This window comes from Staurois parvus, unplaced genomic scaffold (assembly GCF_062004578.1).
Source record: "Staurois parvus isolate SC_StPar_1 unplaced genomic scaffold, SC_StPar_1.0 ptg000361l, whole genome shotgun sequence".
Lineage (NCBI taxonomy): Eukaryota > Metazoa > Chordata > Amphibia > Anura > Ranidae > Staurois > Staurois parvus.
Window position 1 is genome coordinate 12281475 of NW_028318157.1, and position 19603 is coordinate 12301077.

Below are 19603 nucleotides of genomic sequence, written 5' to 3' on the forward strand. Positions count from 1 at the left end.
CTACAATCGGTGCCTGCAGCCTAAATGCGCTTGTTACTGGGTCGGGTTAATTACGCAACTAACCCTCTACTGCCACCACCACTTTTGTTGGAGACTGGGAAACTCCCGTTATCAAATATACACTATCATGATTGAAATATTGATCTATATAGCACGGCCCGCGGACCTGCTATACAGAGATATAACAAGCAGTAGCGTCTCTTCAAAGGCAGGGATTCGTGAATTGCAAGTAAGCGCTTAGAAACAGTTTAACACTTTCAGAAAGAAAGATTTATTACTAAAAGGGTCAAAACAGGTGCAATACAATATTTACAAAGGGATGTCACAAAAATATATATATATATGTATATAAAGACACAGCAAAGAGATAATTAGGAAGAAGATTACAGGGTTAAGCTACTTGTCCATATGCCTGGGTTTGCAGATCCAAGTTGTAGAACAGGGTGATTTCTTGATCTCCTTTTGTTACGATGTTGCTGGGAGATCTCTGTGTGTGTCAAGCTCTAACTCACTTGTCTCTTCTTAAAAGTCCCTCTCAAAGGGGGGGGGGGGCTCTGACTACACGTTTTGGGAGTGGTCAGTGGGAAACTATATTAACTACAGCTTCATAATACATGACATGAAACATACGGTTGACCTGAGGAATGTGCAATTACTCTGGTCAGTTTGATAATGTGTGGGCTTACACCGTTTTGGGTCAATGCTTCCCAGCTCTCTGAAAAATGCTGCCTTATCAGACGTAGGTGAGAAAGGGGACAGTTTCCCCGGACTGCTGGCCCCACCAGGAATTTTTCTCCTGGGCTGACCCCCACCATCTGTCAGGAGATAACGTTGGTCTCTCAGGACTGGAAAGGGGGGATGTGAGGAATGATCCAGGAATACCTGAAATAACAGAAGGAACAAGAAAGAGAAGAACTCCGCTTCCAGCTCGGATGAGCTAGTTTGTTACACAAAAAGAAGGTTGAAGGAGAACTCCGCTCCAACTCGGATGAGCTAGTTTGTTACAGACTGCGTGCACTGTGTGAGTGCAAATGAAGAGGTTAAGTGGAGGAGTTTGGATGTTTCCGGGTTGTTGACATTGAGAGGGATATTGAAGTCACCAAGGATGATGGTGGGGAGCTCAGAGAAGAGGAAGAAGGGCAGCCAGGCGGAAAAGTCATCAAAGAAGCGGGATATGGGTCCAGGGGGCCGATAGATTACTGCAATCCTCAGAGGGGAGTAGATGTCTACAAGTTTGTATTCTGAGGCAGATTCTTTCAGTGAGGCTTCCCCTTTGCTCAGAATCCTGCAGGCCTCTTCACTAGAGTACCTTTCGTTGGACATTTTGGCCACTAAATTTATAGGTACCTAGTGTGACTCATGGAAAAAAGAGCACCTGGCTGTCAGGGACTGCTTGAATAGTAAAAAAATGTACCTGCAAGTGCTAAAGAGATTAGGCCTGATTCAAATATGAAGTGACAGTGATCTGCTGACACTGCAATTGCTGGGGGAGAAGATGGCAAGCTTAGGGGCTAAACGCAGGTGCTGGAAGGTGCTGGGGCTGATCCCGGTAACGCTGCATTTTTGGGGACACTATTCTAATGTAAACGTTGGTATAGTGCTGATCTGATCAAAGATATTGATCCGTTCAGACACTATACTAGCAATGGAGATTAACTGTGATAATCACTGTAACAACAATCAAAGTGTAAAATTTAAAAAAAATCCTGAGGGCATGCGCGGCAGGCTCCAAGGATGAACGCTCAGTGATGAGAGCTCCATCCCCCGCCAGCACGATCTCAGCACACTACGGCCCCAGGGAATATAAACAACAGCAGCTGAAACATTAACCCCTCGCCATTCGACAGGGCTATGACCCGACATCAGAAAACGCAGAGACACCCTTGTAAAATGACCAGTTTCTTTCCTGCTCTCAGCCCCAGCAGCCAAGATGGTGCCGGCTGCATACTAAACGGCAACTCAACACAGCCAGCACATCAGGGAGAGAACACAGATCTCCAGGCACCATACATTCCAGACTCCAGGCTGAAGGGATCGCTGTATCCAGGGGAAACTGGTGAGTCCCCCCCCCCCCCCTACATCCAGCAGCCTGGCAAAATCCAGACCCAGACTGGACACAGGTTCACCCCCTGACAGACAGCCTTCTCTCTCAGCTACAATTCTATCAGCTAAAGATCCATCTTTAATCGAATCCTATCCTGCTTCTGACCAACCTATCACAGAGATTTCCATGAAAAACATGCTCCTTTCCCTGCTACAAACGCTACATAATGACCTGACGGCATCATTATCTCACATTTCAAATGCGGTCCAAAATCAAGAAAAACGCATCCACCATATCGAAAATAAACTAGGGGAAATGTGCACCGCACATAACGACCTCATTGATGCACACACAGACCATGAGGCAGACATCGAACAAATCAATCTCAAATTGGCAGACTTAGAAGATCGCTCCAAGCGAAACATCAAATTCCATGGGATCCCAGAATCCATCACCATGGACGCCATAGTCCCATACATACAACAATATATGAAAACTCTCATCCCTACCCTCACAGATGTAGAATTGGCTATAGATTGAGCACATTGAATCCCCAAACCGCCATTCCTGCCAGCGATGGTCCCCAGATACATATTGGCGCGCATACACTTTTTCCACGTGAAGGAAAGAATAATGATGGCAGCAAGAAATTTGACCTCCATCCCTCCAGCCCAAGCAAACATCAAATTGTTCTCAGACCTATACAAAGCCACACTCTCCAACCATAAGAAGCTCAACAGCATAACTAAAGCTTTACGGAATCATGGAATCGGATATCAATGGGACTTCCTTACGAAATTAAATGTCAAACACCAAGGCAGATTTTACACAATTAAATCCCTAGAAGCAGGCATCGAATTCCTGAAATCGTGGAACATCATCCCAGCAGACTCCCATCAACCAGCATCCAATCGGCCACAGCAGATGGAAGCAGAATGGTCATGACCAACGCTCAAGCATTATACCTCCAACCCCAATTCCTTGGGCCTCACTCTCTAACACAGAAAGATGGTACTCGGCCCCTGATCGAATATGTTGATTGTCCAAGTTTGTCTCAAGCATGAGCTCTCGAAAGAGTCATGCTTTCTCGTGCCTCCACTTTACACAGTAGCAGATACTGCTACACATGTTACTTTTGTTTTTTGCAAGTCTTTTTTACTCCTGTTTTTACCCTTGTTCATACCCCAAGCTACCAGTCATCAGTCGCTAGAACCAACCCTCTCAACAACCCCCTTCACACAATTGAACACTCAATCCACAAAAATAACAAACCCAGGCTCACAAAGCAGCACACCTGGCGGGCCATCACCTCCATCATGCGGAAAATCACTTACCTCCATAACATCTGAAACAACACAGCTACGGAATCCAAACCATCTACAATCAACAAAATGATTACTATATCTTTGCTTAATGTCCGAGGTCTCAATTCCCTCTTCAAAAGATCCCTGCTCTCAAGAGAAATCCGCTCCATTCAACCTGACATTGTATTCCTTCAAGAGACTCACTTAGCCTCATCCAAAATCCCTAAACTCAATATTCCTTACCTCTCCACAGTATATATGGCAACAAACCCGGAAAAGAAAAATGGCGTCATTACAGCCATAAGAGACATCCTGCAGTTCCAATTTATCTCAGCAACAGCAGACCCACAAGGCCGCTACCACATATTGATCTGCAATATCAATGATACTACATACACATTGGTGAATGTCTACGGTCCTAACACCAATCAACTCCAATTCTTCAACAAACTTAATTATATTATAAATCAACACAGAAAAGGCAGACTACTCATCGGCGGAGACTTTAACACTATTGGGAACCGTCTCCTCAACACATCATCCAAGACAACATCTTCAAATCAGTCCTTCAACCAATTTCTTCACTCCAACAATCTTTACAATATCTGGAGATGCCAACATAGCACAGAAAAGAACTATACCTACTATTCTCCATCCCATGGTTTGACCAAGTGATGGTACCAATCTTGGAGGAGGTGACGTGTTGTAGAGTCCATTTATCGACTTCTTCATTACCGATAAATGGACTCTACAACACGTCACCTCCTCCAAGATTGGTACCATCACTTAGTCAAACCATGCTCCGATCACTATTTCCCTTGACAGCAAACAACATTCGTCGATACCCCAAATATGGTGATTATACTCGATCTTTCTGAAAAACCAAGACTACAAGAAACAAATAATTGATGCACACAAGTCATTTTTTTAATTTAACGATACCCCTGATATATCCATGACCACTTTGTGGTCAACCTATAAAGCATACATGAGAGATATTCTGATACAACTAAACGCTCGTGTCAACAAAAACAGAACCCAACAAATAGATAATCTCCTAACCTCAATCAACACAAATGAGCAAAAAACCAAAAAATCCCAAGACCCAACAATCTCTGCGTCCCTGACAGCAGATAGAAATAAATTAACATCCCTTCTACTCTACAAATATGATCTAAATCTCCAAAATATGAAAGCGAAATTCTACTCACTAGGTAACAAAGCCAGCTTGTTGTTAGACAAATCGGTAAAACAAAAACGGCTGAAATCCAAAATAGCCTCAATTAAACACCTATCTATGAATACCCTAAACACAAACCCACAAAACATAGCTAATGCCTTTGCAGAATACTACCAAAACCTATATAACCTTAAAAACGACCCTGACACCATTCAACCAACAACCACCTCCATACAGCAATTTCTCCAAACGACCAATCTCCTTCAACTATCCTCAGACCAACTTGACACCATTTCTTCCCCAATATCACCCAAAGAAATAGAAAGGACCATTAAAACACTCCCAATTAACAAATCACCAGGAAATGACAGATACACTAACGAATACTATAAACACCTTTCCACAGACTTATCACCACATCTGACCAAACTCTTCAATCACGCTGCCACCACAAGCTCATTCCCCAAAGACATGTTGCAATCCATCATAACGACTATACCAAAACCTGGCAAAGACCCCCAACTTGTCCAAAACTACAGGCCAATTTTGTTACTCAATACCGACATAAAAGTATACGTGAAATCATATCCCGAAGAATTCTCCCCTACCTCCCCATCCTAATTCACCTAGATCAAGTAGGTTTCATCCCAGGTCGCCAAGCACCTGATGCTACCAGAAGAATTATCTCCCTCCTACACAACCTAGAATGTACCAAGAGCCCCTCCTTATTCCTATCTCTAGACGCAGAGAAAGCATTCGACTGGATACATTGGCAATTCATGCAACTCACTCTTCAAAAATTCGGCATCACAGGTTGGATGCTGAACACCATCTTGTCATTATATTCACATCCATCCGCTAGAGTACTGACAGATGGAACATTACCCGATCCCTTCGACATCTCAAATGGTACAAGACAAGGCTGCCCACTCTCCACGATAATATTTACACTCCTTATTGAACCCCTAGCATCCAAACTCAGAGCAGACCGATCATTTACAGGAATCACACACCTCAACATGGAACACAAAATTAGCCTATTTGCGGACGATATTATATTAACAGTGACCAACCCAAAAAAATCCCTCAAAACGATTCAAGCACACCTATATACCTACTCAACAGTTTCATATTACAAACTTAACAAACCCAAATCTTCCATACTAAACCTTCACATCTCATCCCAACTCCAAACCCAACTAGCCAAACAATTCCCTTTCTTATGGGAAATGAACAACATTCCGTACTTAGGAATCAGACTCACACCGATGACAGACCAACTATGCACAGCAAATCATAACATTTTGCTTGAAACTATCCCCCGAGAACTATACACTTTGCGCACCGCAGAACTCTCCAAACTAGGCCGAGTGGCAACTCTGGAAATGTACATTTTACCCAAAATCTTATACATATTCCGCACACTCCCCATACCAATCCCTAACTCATTCTTTTCTAGCCTACAAACAATCCTCTCAAAGTTCCTATGGAACTCGAAAAAACCAAGATGTACCACCAATCTCTTAATACGCCCTACAGCTAAAGGAAGTGCAGGACTCTCACACCTCAAGTCTTATTACATAGCTACTCTTTTAGACCAATTATATTTCTGGTGGAACCCATCGAAAGAAAAAATTTGGTCCATAACGGAAACCCTCCCTTTTCAACCACTTAAGCCCCAAAATATAATCCTTACTCCACCGACCAACCGAATAGAACCCCAACTAAAACACCCCTGCATTCAAGCCTCCCTACAAGCTTGGCGGGACCTCCTTTCCACTAAATTTAAAGACTTCAAACATATACCTACTCCAACCAATATACTGCACCTTCTGATTCCCTCGCTAGACTTATCTTAATGGACAAAACAAGGGATAACCAATATAGCAGACCTCTATATCAATCAATCTATATGCCCTTTCCATATTCTCCAAACCAAATATAATTTCCCTACTACTGAAAACTTTACAGACCTAAGAATTGCTCACTGTCTACAAACATCTATCTTACCCCACACCACTATGATACTAATTACAGCCTTCATCTTCTTCACCAAACCTCAATACCCAGGTAAAGGTATATCCACCTTTTATACATATCTCGCAAACTTACAATTTACTCTACAAACAACCCCCCTAAGCAACTGGGAAAAAGTCCTATCACACCAAATAACTTTAAAATGCTTGGAAAAACCTTCAACATCACCTATAGAGCTACCCAATGCAGCTCCCATTGGGAGTCATACCTAAAAATACTCCACCAATGGTACCTGACCCTGGTCAAACTCTCCATCTACTACCCGAAACAGTCTCCTACATGCTGGAAACAATGTGGTGAGCCAGGCTCAACACTACATATTCTTTGGTCATGTAAGTCACTCAGATCCTTCTGGAATACTACTTTTCAATTAATCTCCAAAATAAACAAAATCTTGTTAACACCGAACCCCTCATTAGCACTCCTACTCATCGGGATCGAGAACTCCCTCTTCGTTCCCAAACAATTATTACCCACATACTCTTTGCTGCCAAAATTAACATTTCCAGATTATGGAACACAAATAAAACCCCCTCAATCACTTCATTAATTATAGACCATAACACCTAATGTGAAATGGAGAAATTATCTGCAATTAATACTTCTTCCTATCACAAATTTAATAACCAATTGACCCGATGGCTAAACCACCCAAAATGTTCTGTACAATCCTGCTGACATTTCACTAGTCGAATTACCGTCCAAACCAAAACTGGTATCTCCTCAATTACCCAGTAATATCCCTCCTCCCCCAATCCTCTCCTTCCCCACCCCCCCCACCAAAACCCCCCTAACAACCCAATTCCCACCAAGGTTCATCATACATATATGAATACCTCTGATGATATTGCTAAACAAGATCTACACCTCCACCTACCATTGGGTGGAACAGCAACAAAAATACTCAATTATGTATCGTCTAATGTAATATTGTATGAATGAACCATATTTCACTCCCTTGTTTTTCTCTAAAAAATTTAATAAAAATATTGAAACATAAAAAAAATCCAGATCATCCCCCCCTTTCCCCCAGAGTAGTACAGTGTAACTATGGTAGCACTGAGATACTCTGATGACAGGATGCAAAAAAATGTTTAAAAAAGTTTTAAAATTGAACAAAAAATATGTATTTATTTATCAGTAGCTCTGATCACTGCCACACCAGTCATATGATGACGCTGTACTACATTGGTAACAATATGTAGCGAAAAAAATTGTGAACAAAAATACATTTAACTTAATTTTCCAAAAAATTGTGAGAAACAAAATTACAACTTCAAAAACTCACCTTGTCTCTTACTAAATACTTCAGACTTGACATGTAGCAGAATACATTCTGGCCTAAAATTATGAAGAAATTTGATTTTCTTGCATATGTTTTATAACAGAAAGTAGAAAATATTTTTTTAGTTTTCAAAATGTTCTGTATTTTTTATTTATATAATAAAAAAAAAAATAAAAAAAAACAGTGGTGTTCAATTACCACCAAAAGATATTATTTTTTCACGTACTGTTTGTGTGAAAAAATGATATAAATCTAATTTGGGGTCAGTGTTGCATGACCAAGCAAAAGTAGCTTGATGCTGAATAGCAAAAAATGGCCTTGTCATGAAAAGGGTAAAACATTCCAAAGGGCAAGTGGTTAACACAGGATACAGCTAAATATGTTGTGGTTGGTCTGTAAAAACACAACTGCATATCAGATGCAGATTTATTATTATTATTATTATTAATATTATTTCTATGACAATAAGTCAACAGGCTTAATTTTAAACTCTCAGGGGACACGGATGTCTTCCCAGAAGACTAACAGGAAAATGTGTCCTTCTGAATATTTGTCAGCTTAACACAAACAGTCTTTATGAATTATTTCCTCTTCAAAGGTCTAAAATGTGGCTGAAACTCCTATCATTTGCTCCTGCTGGGAGCTGTACATATAACAAAGTACTGTGTTGTCTGACAATGCATGTTATCTTTTGTTATCTCAAAAATATAAAATTATAAAATAAAGATCCAAATACATCCCATACATCCCAACTCCTTGATATGGTCCATATAAGCGCATATCCTCAAAATGGTGAAGCCTTTCCTACTATCACCAATAATCTTTTCACTTTCAATTTGGAAGTGATGCAAGCAGAAAAATCCTTTTGCATCCTTTAGCTCACTCTTGATCAATAGCCTCTACAATCTACAGATCCCAGATAGTCTTTTCAGGGTTCAAGCCCAAATACTTAATTTTAAGCACCTGCGCTGTCCAACCATCCACAAATTTTGAACTTTTGAAGGCTTACGGGTACACAAAAATTATCCAGTCATATGTTCTATTTTTATTTCAATTAAGTATTATAGCATTAATTTAAGCAATATATTTCTACACTGTAGTCTTCTCTCACATTTGACCATCCTACACAGTTTGAATATATTTGCATTCCCCAGAAGAGATTTCCTCCATCCTGCTCTCACTCCCCACAAGTCAGGACATGGACTCTACAGTAAAAAGGCTGGAAACCTCACCCAGAAATAACATTACTCAGATAAAGTAGTCTGTCAAAGACTTTGAAGTTACTGTCAATACACTATCTGATGATAGAGATAATATTTTGCAGAGGCTCACTACTTTGGAAGCCCTCAATGTTAAATACAGTGACACTGTACTCCGCCTTTGTCTTCAACAAGATGACCTAGAAATTATCATATGCACAATAACATAAAGCTCCATGGTATCCCTAAGATGACTGGCTCAGCAGACCTTCCGGATGCTGTAGTCAGCATATTCAATGAGCTACTTGGCAGACCAACTACTTCCCCTATTGAAATTGATAGGGTGTTATAGCATAGATCTTGTTAAAACAATCAGAAATTGACTCAATTCTGCTTTTTTGAGTGCTGGTGCAGGTTGGTGTTGTTCTTTCGGTTATATGTTTGCTCAACTATGCAGTTTTATTAGATTACTATAAGCAGTGTCTACAGCAGATCTCCTTCTATCTACTATAAAATGCGCCTTATGTAAAATAGTAAAATTAACAATCATATAAGTAATATCTGTATCTAAGCAACATTGTGTATATTTGAACTTGAAGGATTCTGTGCAATCCCTTTTTGTACTTGAAACTTATAAGAGTGCAATTGTACTTCACTGGCTTTCTAACAACAAATATTTAAAAGAAAAGATGTGCTCTGTAGGGTGCACTTCTACACACCGAAAGAGGAAATCATGAGGCATGCATGGAACAAGGGGCCAATATAGTTTGATGTCCTGACCTCCCCACAGGACCCTGCTTATGAGCTGCCAGATAAAACCCCATACTGGACAAAATCAGAGACTGTGGAGGCACCTATGTTTGGAATTTTCCTTTCGGCTTGACCATTCATGTACGCTCTGAATGCTTTATCCTCAATGATCATCATCAATTACCGGAAACCTTTTACTTTTTGAATATTGAACCTTAAGATCTGCTGGATTGGTTGGCCATGGAGTTGACTCCCAGCAGCACCCTGCTTCCACAGCAGGGACATCATCAGCCCTTGAGTACTAGCAGCTCTAGGCCCCCTTCCTCGGTCTAAAGAAATATAGTTTACCTCAAGTCTCTCTACCTCTGCAGATAGCATGGCCCTGTTGCAGTTTCTGAAACTGATGCTCCATACTTCTATCTACAGCCTGGGAGATGCCCTATCTGCGCTATCTGCCTTTGCTGAATTCAGTTATACCCAATCTGTACCATACTGTCCATGATTGCCTTCACTCCTATGACAAACTCCACATTTCATGGTTCAGCTGCATGAATGTAGTAAAAATGGATATCTTGCCAAAACTCCTGTAGACATTTCAGGCTATCCCCCCGTGCATTCTTTTGCTCTATTCAGAAAACTATCGGGTCCTATTTACAGGTGCATCTAAATAAATTAGAATATCATCAAAAAGAAATTTATTTCAGTAATTCAATTCAAAAAGTGAAATTCATATATTATATAGATTCATTACACACAGAATGATATATTTCAAGCAATTCTTTCTTTACATTTTTAGGATTATGGCTTATAGCTAATGAAACCCAAAAATTCAGTATCTCAGAAAAGTAGAATATTACATAAGACCAATAAAAAAAAAAGATTTTTAATACAGAAATGTCAGCTTACTGAAAAGTATATACATGTACAGTAAAGTATGCATTCTTTGTGGGGAACTCATTTTGCATGAATTACTGCATCAATGCAGTGTGGCATGGAGGCAATCAGCCTGTGTCATTGCAGAGGTGTTTTGGAAGCCCAGGTTGCTTTGATAGTGGCCTTCAGCTCATTTGCATTGTTGGGTCTGGTGTCTCTCATCTTCCTCTTGACAATATCCCACAGATTCTCTATCAGGTTTAGGTCAGGTGAGTTGCTGGCCAATCAAGCACAGTGACACCATGATCATTAAACCAGGCATTGCTACTTTTGACAGTGTGGGTAGGTGCCATGTCCTGCTGGAAAATTAAATCAGCATCTCCATAAAGCCGGTCAGCAGAGGGAAGCATGAAGCACTTTAAAATTTCCTGGTAGAGGGATGCACTGACTTTGAACTTGATAAAACCCAGTGGACCAACACCAGCAGATGGCATGGCTCCCTAGATCTTCACTTACTGTGGAAACTACAACTGGAGCTCATGCAACTCTCCACTCTTCCTCCAGACTCTGGGACCTTGATTTTCAAATGAAATGCAAAATTTACTTTCATCTGAAAAGAGGACTTTGGACCACTGAGAAACATTCTAGTCCTTTTTCTCCTTAGCCCAGGTTCTGACGTTGTCTTTGGTTCAGCAGTGGCTTGACACAAGGAATGTGACAGTTGTAGCCCATGTCCTGGATATGTCTGTATGTGATGGATCCTGAAGCACTGACATCAGCCATAGTCCACTCCTTGTGAATCTCCCCCAAATTCTTGAATGGCCTTTGCTTCACAATCCTGTCAATGCTGAGGTTATCCCTGTTTACACTTTTTCCTTCCACTAAACTTTTCATTAATATGCTTGGATACAGCACCCTGTGAACAGCCAGCATTTTTTAGCAATGACCTTTTGTGACTTACCCTCCTTGTGGAGGATGTCAATGACTGTCTTTGAGTTAATTAGGTGATTACAGTGTGACACCATGGCCCTGATTCACTAAGATGTGAGTGTAATAGCAGAGACTGACCATTCAGGCAGACTCCGGTCAATCAATCAGTGGTCTGACCAGCATCTAGCAAGCTCATTAACGAGCGTCTACTGACTACTTTGCCATTAGTGAATGAGGTATCCTGTCTGGCACATTTTTAGGTGCAATACCGGATATATTCGCTAGATGGCGCACAAGCGCGGGCTTTATTAACATTGGCGTCTTTCTGATAGAAAATTCTAATACAGCTGTACTATTACATTCTGAAAATTCTCTTTTGCTATTTTTTTTTGGCTGTTTCTCCAAAATGATCAGGAAAGTATTGCATTTACTAATGAATGTCATACATTTTATTTTCAAATTTTTCACACTTATATCTCAAATAATTTATATACTTCTAATTTCCCAATATAGTTATATATCTTCATTCTCTTTAATCACATAACTATTCTATGTTAAAGACAAGTGCAGCGCTATAAATGCATGTGATCAATAATGAACGCATGTAAAAACCAAAAAGTGCAAAGAATTGCAATAATGATGTAAACTGGTAAATCGTGCTAAAATAAGTTCATAGAATCATTCCTGAATAATGGAATGTCCTTCGTGTGAGAGTACCAACTCAGAGAGTGCCTATGAATGGCACGTGTGGTCTCTCCATGACGGACAGTAGTGCATGAACTCGTGAAAGGTAAACCACCCTTGGGACTGGTCTACACTCACCAGAAAAAAAGTATTAATGTGCATGGGTTATACACATCGCACATCTGGGGGTGCAGCGGTATGCTGGCAGCTATGGGTTAGTCATCCAGCTCCATCCATCCATCCATCAGGGTGGGTGCCCAAATGGTCCTGGGGAGGAATTAGCTCAGCCACAGGAGCCAGAAAGGTGCTCAATAGTGTAGTACACTGTCACAGGGGTGGATGACCTTTCACGAGTTCATGCACTACTGTTCGTGGTTATATTTATCTTGTGTAATACCATTTTACTAGTCTATATCATTTGACCAGCGCTCGCTTTATCATTTTTAAACAATGTAACTATTCTACATTATAGCTCAAACTGTGTTTCCCACAGTGGTTTAGTGGTTAGAGCTCAGAACTTACAGCACTTGGGTCATGGGTTCTAATCCCAGTCTTGGCAACATCCCAAAAAAATGGAGATCAATTTTCTGGGTTGTGGCAGGAATATTGATCAATCAATTATGATTTTGCCTAGTGACTAGAAAGTGGATGAATGTTACTTGCGTACTGTTCTTCTGCCAATTAGGTCATGTGCAAGTTTCATGCCGTGTATATTTCATTGCAACTTTTTTCTCTTTTAAATCTGTCTCCTTATACAACTTGACCCCCTCCCCCACCCCATCATCACCTGTCCCATATGCAAATCTATGGATCACCGCCCCACTCTTTAACTATCTATTTACTGATCAAGTGAATGTGTCTCATTTTCTATCAGCTACAGTTCAGATCTCACATTATTATACAATTGCTGATTGTATCTCACCACTAGTCTGATTGAATTCACAATTCCTGGTCAGTCCTGTTCCCTGACCTCTAATAACCTTTAGGGCCAGTTCACACTACATGTGTTTCAGTTGCTTTTTCAGCATCACAAACGCACAGAAAGAAGGTTATATGGTTGTCAATGTCATAGTTCACATCAGCGCTGCATTGTTTCTGCACAGAACTGTACTGGAACACATTGAAACGTCCTTGAATGTACTAAAACGCACATGTCCCTAACTACATTGAATACAAAGAAAACAGAAAAAAATAAGTGGAAGGGATACAAAAATGCAATGTAAACATGTCCAAAACGCATCCAAAATGTACTGGAACACACTAAACATGCATGCCAAAAGGGCATGAAAAAAACCCATCAGGAACACATCTAGACTGTTTCTATAGTGTGAACCAGCCCTTAGGACTTGTTCACACCATTGGTGGTGCAGAAACGCATGCAAGAACACACATTTTCCAGCACAGCAAAGAAATGCAATGCCCTATGTAGATGTGCGCAGGTACCATGATGAAAACGTTGTTGCACCTACACACGTCTATTAAAAACAGCCCCATTCACAGCCACAAATACGCATGGCACCACACTACTGTGCGGTTAGGTGCGACACACTTGGAAAATAACATAAAAATAAGCCAACATGGCTAAAACATATCTTGAAAATATGGGGACTCTGATATCCGGCGACAGTCCGTTCACGAACGAGAAGCAATTCTGCACCCTAAAACCAACATAGAGGAAAGGGATGGTCAAATTGCTGTGCTGCTTCCAAACCACCTCTGGCATGCCAGGGTCATTATGCAGGTCCTCGATGCCAGTTCTTGCCTGCGGCCACAAAATATCCACTGGCCACAAGTGAAGGTGAGTGGAGGACGTGAAGGTGGATTTCTACCAGCTTCAACCGCAAGCAGTACCACTCCTGAAAAATGAGAGCAAATAATCATTGACACGTCATCATGACAGTCAATTCTCAGTTCAGGCTATCTAGAGTGTCTTTCCTTTTTAACCATTTCAAGAGTTTAAGGAAACATTCTTGGAGCATCTACTGTGTTTGGAAAGGCCAAAGGTCCCCCCCTCCCCCAGGCACACTAATGCTTATGCAGGCCATAGACGGGGAGAAAAACAGCCGATTTTTCTTTTAAAAAATGAAAAATCGGTTGTTCAAGCGGCCGACGTTACCAGCAATGGTAAAAAAAAAATCGGCCGATTTTCATCCCGTCTACAGCCGGCAAAAAGTGTCCCTGCAGAGAGCTCCGCTATTTCTTTGACAGTTCTTTGACATTTATAGCGGTTGCAACAATGTATTTGTATCCATTTCGGATACAGATGTTTTTATTCGGAAACAAATAGATACAATGTTGCAACCGCTGTAAATGTCAAGGAACTGTCAAAGAAATAGCGGAGCTCTCTGCAGGGACACTTTTTGCCATACTGGAATTCCTCTCATTTTTCATCCTTCTTCTTCCTCTTCTTCTTCCTCTTCTTCTTCATCATCATCCTCTTCTTCCTCTTCATCATCTTCTTCTTCTTCATCATCCTCTTCTTCATCATCTTCATCATCATCATCCTCTTCTTCTTTTTCTTCTTTTTGTCTTCCTCTTGCAGGTCACTGCTCATGTGCAGATTTTTTATCAGTAAAAAAATCAGCCGATTTGCCCATCATTGCTGCGAAAATCGGCCGATCGGCAAATTTGGCCGTTTTTTTCCAACTTTACCGAAAAAAAAAATCTGCCAAAATACCGAAAAACGGCCGAACAAATAGCCCACTAACGATCCGAAAATCGGCCGATTTTATTTTCGGCCGAAAAATCGGCCGATTTTCGACCCATCTATGGCCTGCATAAGATATGGTGTGGCCCTAGGGTCAATGTGTGTTTAGAATACTTCCAAAATGCACATACAAAAACACTCCATCCAAATGCATGTTGCATTTCTATAGCATGTTAAACAGAAGAAAAATGCACTTACATAATGTTAACATGCGCAAGTAAAAATAGACAAAATCCACATCCTTTTATTCTGGCTTCACATACATGCATTGTGGTCTAACACCGCACTCCTGGGCAAATCACATGCAATTTGTGTGCGTTGCAATTAGAGACAAACATTTTGCACACCTCAAATTGCACCGCATCCGGGCCAAAAATGTGCAGGACCCTTTTTCAGGGTATGCACATGGGTGTGAATAGGCATGCCATCCAATTTGGCAAATCGCAATACGCTTTGTGTACCAATATTGGTGTGTTGGTAACTTCACCTAGAAAGCCGCAGCAGGTGGCATGAAGGGGTTGCGGTTGTGATGCGGTGCAGCGCTTGCACAGAAAACACTGCAAATTTCACATCGCATCTGTGTGACACCAGAATGTGCCAATATGTGGCTTGACAAAGCACAGTGGTCAGTGCAGATTATTTTCAATCCATGTTTTTTTACACTTTTCATTCACTGGTTTAACTCAGGTGATCGTTAATCACAATTATCTCCGGAGATCACATGCAGCCCCTCAACCATCTACACATATCTCTGGAAATCTATACAGATCTCCTTGAAAAAATGTCTCCTCTCCTCTTCGGAAAACAATTGTCCTCCACCTCATAAACAGGGGGACAGAGAAGACTTCTCCTTGATAACTAAAATCAGATGAATTATCTGTGCTTAATAAACATACACCAATACTGCAAATGCATTGTACTGTCCAAGGCATTGCACACTAGAAATGTCAAATGCGTTAGTGTGTACAGTGCATGAGTGTAAAATGCTTTAGTGCACACTGCAGTGTAAAACGCATTGCACACTGTAATACTCTGTACAAAGTAATACCGTGTACACCCACACATTGTAGACTGTAATGCACTGTACACTGTCATGCAGGCTGGAGCTACGCATTGCACACTGTGATACCGTGTACACCCACACATTGTAGACTGTAATGCACTGTACTCTGTCATGCAGGATGGAGCAACGCATTGCACACTGTGATACGCTGTCCACTGTCATGCAGAATCCAGCAACGCATTGCACACTGTAATACCATGTACACCAACACATTGTAGAATGTAATGCATTATACGCAGTATACATGTCCAGATATTCAAAGATTAGCCATGAAGGCCTAGCTGGTTACCTATTTGGCGACCGCAGATAGCCGAATAACGCTACACTGCATCCAGGCAGCTCTGGGAGGGTGTCATATGACATCCTGGCAGAACGCGCTCTCCGTGATTGCTGTGTCCTAAGGACACAGCTGATCACGTGATGTGGTAAAGACCAATCACAGCGGCTTTTTACCATGTGATCAGCCATGTCCAATGACACGCTGATCACCGGGAAATGCATTTGCCGGGTCTTGGCTGCACTTTCATCACGCTGTCAGAATGTGTGGAAAGTACTGCCGAGAACCAGCAGTTATCAAAGCAGGGGTCGGCCCCGATGATCAGTGCCCACCAGTGCCACCCAACAGTTCCGCCCACCTGTGGCCAGCAGTGCCGCCTCATCAACGCACATCAGTGTTGCTAAATTACCAGTTTACCAAATGTTATAATATAAACAGCCTTTTATTCATTATGAGCTATTTTGTGGTTTATCGAGCAAAAAGTAAAACTCACAGCAGCAAGTCAATACCACCCAAAGAAAGCTCTATTTGTCTGAAAAAACTGATACAAATTTAAGATGGGTACAATGTGGCATGACCGCACAATTGTCATTCAAAGGGTAACAGTGCAGAAAGATGAAAATTGGCCAGGACAGGAAAGGGGTAGGAGTACCCAGTAGGCAAGTGGTTAATATAATTGACCCATCAATACCCAGGAGCTAATGTACAGATAAGTAGCATGTGCACCAAGTGAGATTCTGCTAGGCCCCACCCACAAAATTACAATTACCTGTCCCTCACATGTTATAAACATATTTGCAATGGCCACAGTTACTTTACATATAAGGATCATCTCCTCAGTTGAGAACTGTGCTCTCGCCATGTCCAAATGCCAATAAAGTTATCAAAATTTTCAACCAACACAAAACCTCCAATCACTTCTCATCCACTTACACTCCCCACAACCACTTCCGGGTGCGTGCGCACCAGATGACGGACTTCCAGGAGGATAGCTGCTCGTGCGCCATGGGGGACACCTGTTTGGCGTTTATTTGTGCACGATCGCTCATTTCTATGCACGGCTATGATAGCTTTCGCGAATGTGTGTTTTAGTGATTTTTGTTCTTTTTAAACCTTGGCTAATATATCTTTGTTGCCAAAGGCCAAAAATCAACATACAGTGGGGACTATTTTATTACTGTAAATCAAATTGTAGAAAACCTGTAGCTGGCTGCACAGTGAATGTGACATATTCATTAGTACATAATATTGTGGTGCAAGCAGGTTTTTTATTTTTTGTTTGGTTTGGAAAAAGCCAGTTTGCACCCACTTGCATATTCACGCTCTTACAAGCTACATTTGAGCAGATTATATAAGTATACAAAGTAACTATTAAGGTTGTTCATATATTGAACATAAAATAAACACAAAAACATCGGTGAAACATTTATTGATCAAATATATCTTCATTTATTTGGTCAGCAGGAACAAGTAGGTACAGTCAATATCTTGGTGAGTCACAAAAATAGGATTGATGTGGCAAAAATAAAACACTCCTGCTCATAAGAGCTTACAATCTAAAGATACTTCTAATGAACTGTGTGTGCTCAGGTTATAGCAGGAAACAAAGGGGAAGATGAATCAAGTAACATTTTCGTGCACATAAGGTTTACTTACACAATCATTTAGTATAAAGATCCATTCACAAAAAAAGTCTACACATCAAAATATAAAGAAAACAAGACATATGTGAAAAACCCCTCCCACCTCTACAAATCCCCTACACATACATTTGTCAGCAGGTTTGTAAGAAAAATGCATTTGAGTCTAAATAAGCAAGCAAAATTAAAACAAGAGCAGATTTTAAACAAAACGATTGACATGTGTGAGGCTTTCAATGCAAAGAGAAAAACCACAATCATTGTGCAATAACACACAAACACTTTACAAGGCCAAAAATATGCAAACATTTCCAGCCCACTTCCAAACACAGCCTGAGTGGTGTCTGGGGCAATTCAGCACAAAATCTCTTCCTCCCCCAAACCACTACAAGCAAGGACTTAGTCACAAACCACCCGGCCTAGTAACAGGCCAAATCACTCCCTACTGCACATCTTTATATAAGCTAGGTTGTATTTGGAGCGTGCCAAACAAGGCCCCACACCCAATGAAGCCACACCCACCACTGACCTTAGTTTGGTCAGTGAAAGTGTTTTCACCTGATGAATCCGCTTCCTACCTGCATTAACCCTTGGTATACAGGCCCCACAAATCAGAAAGATATATACAGTGAAATGTACGTGTGCAGCATACAACAGAACATTGAGCAGGGATGTGAAAGGGAACCCCAATTGGAACCTTTATTGCTACTATGGTCACAATTCCCTCCAGATTCTCGCATGAGTTAAGACAGTCACATGACCACATCTTGTATGCAATACTGAAAATGACAAATCGATTTGACTAGTATGGTGAATTTCCCATCAATTGGTAAAACACTCCAGAAATCAAACATCACCAAACATTACACTCTGGGCAAAGCTGATTTACAAATCATGCAACTTACAGTAAAGTTGACCATTTCAATGCAATTTTCAAGACATCTGACACAGATCTCTATGCAAATTGCCACTAAAGTAGTACATGTACTACTATAGAAATCAGTGTTTGAAACGCACCCATGTGGTCACTCTAATAGCAGACAATAGGGTGCGACTTTGCAGACGATTTACAGCTTGCATGTTGTGCAAATCACATGCCAAGTCCCACTCAATGAGCACGCTATTGGAGCGTTCATATTGTTGTGGTTCAAACTTGGTAGGAGCCGCAAGTAATAATAGAGTAATGAATACACTACTTTTCATGCAATTTGCTGAGAGATCGATGTCGAATGTCTTGCAAATTGCACTTGAAATCACCATGTACCCCGACTTTGAAATCATGCAACTTCTATGCAAGTCACATGATGTGACTGTGGTGTCAATAACACCACTTAGAAATCTGCTTTAATGTGACCGGGTAGCCCCCAGTAACATTATTTGCGATTGCCATGCAATTGGCATGACAGGCGACTTGCAAATCGTAGACCAAGTCGCATCCTATTGGCCACTGTAGGCTCTGTTCGCATCCAATTGGATTGTGAACTCGTGCAACTTCACTGTAAGTTGGACAATTGCCGCATCGGATTAGATGTGACAGTGGTGTTGGCCCCCAGTAACATTGGGTGCAATTTGCCATGCAAAGAGCAAGCTGCTGGCCATGCCAATCACATGACAAGTCACATCCAGGGTG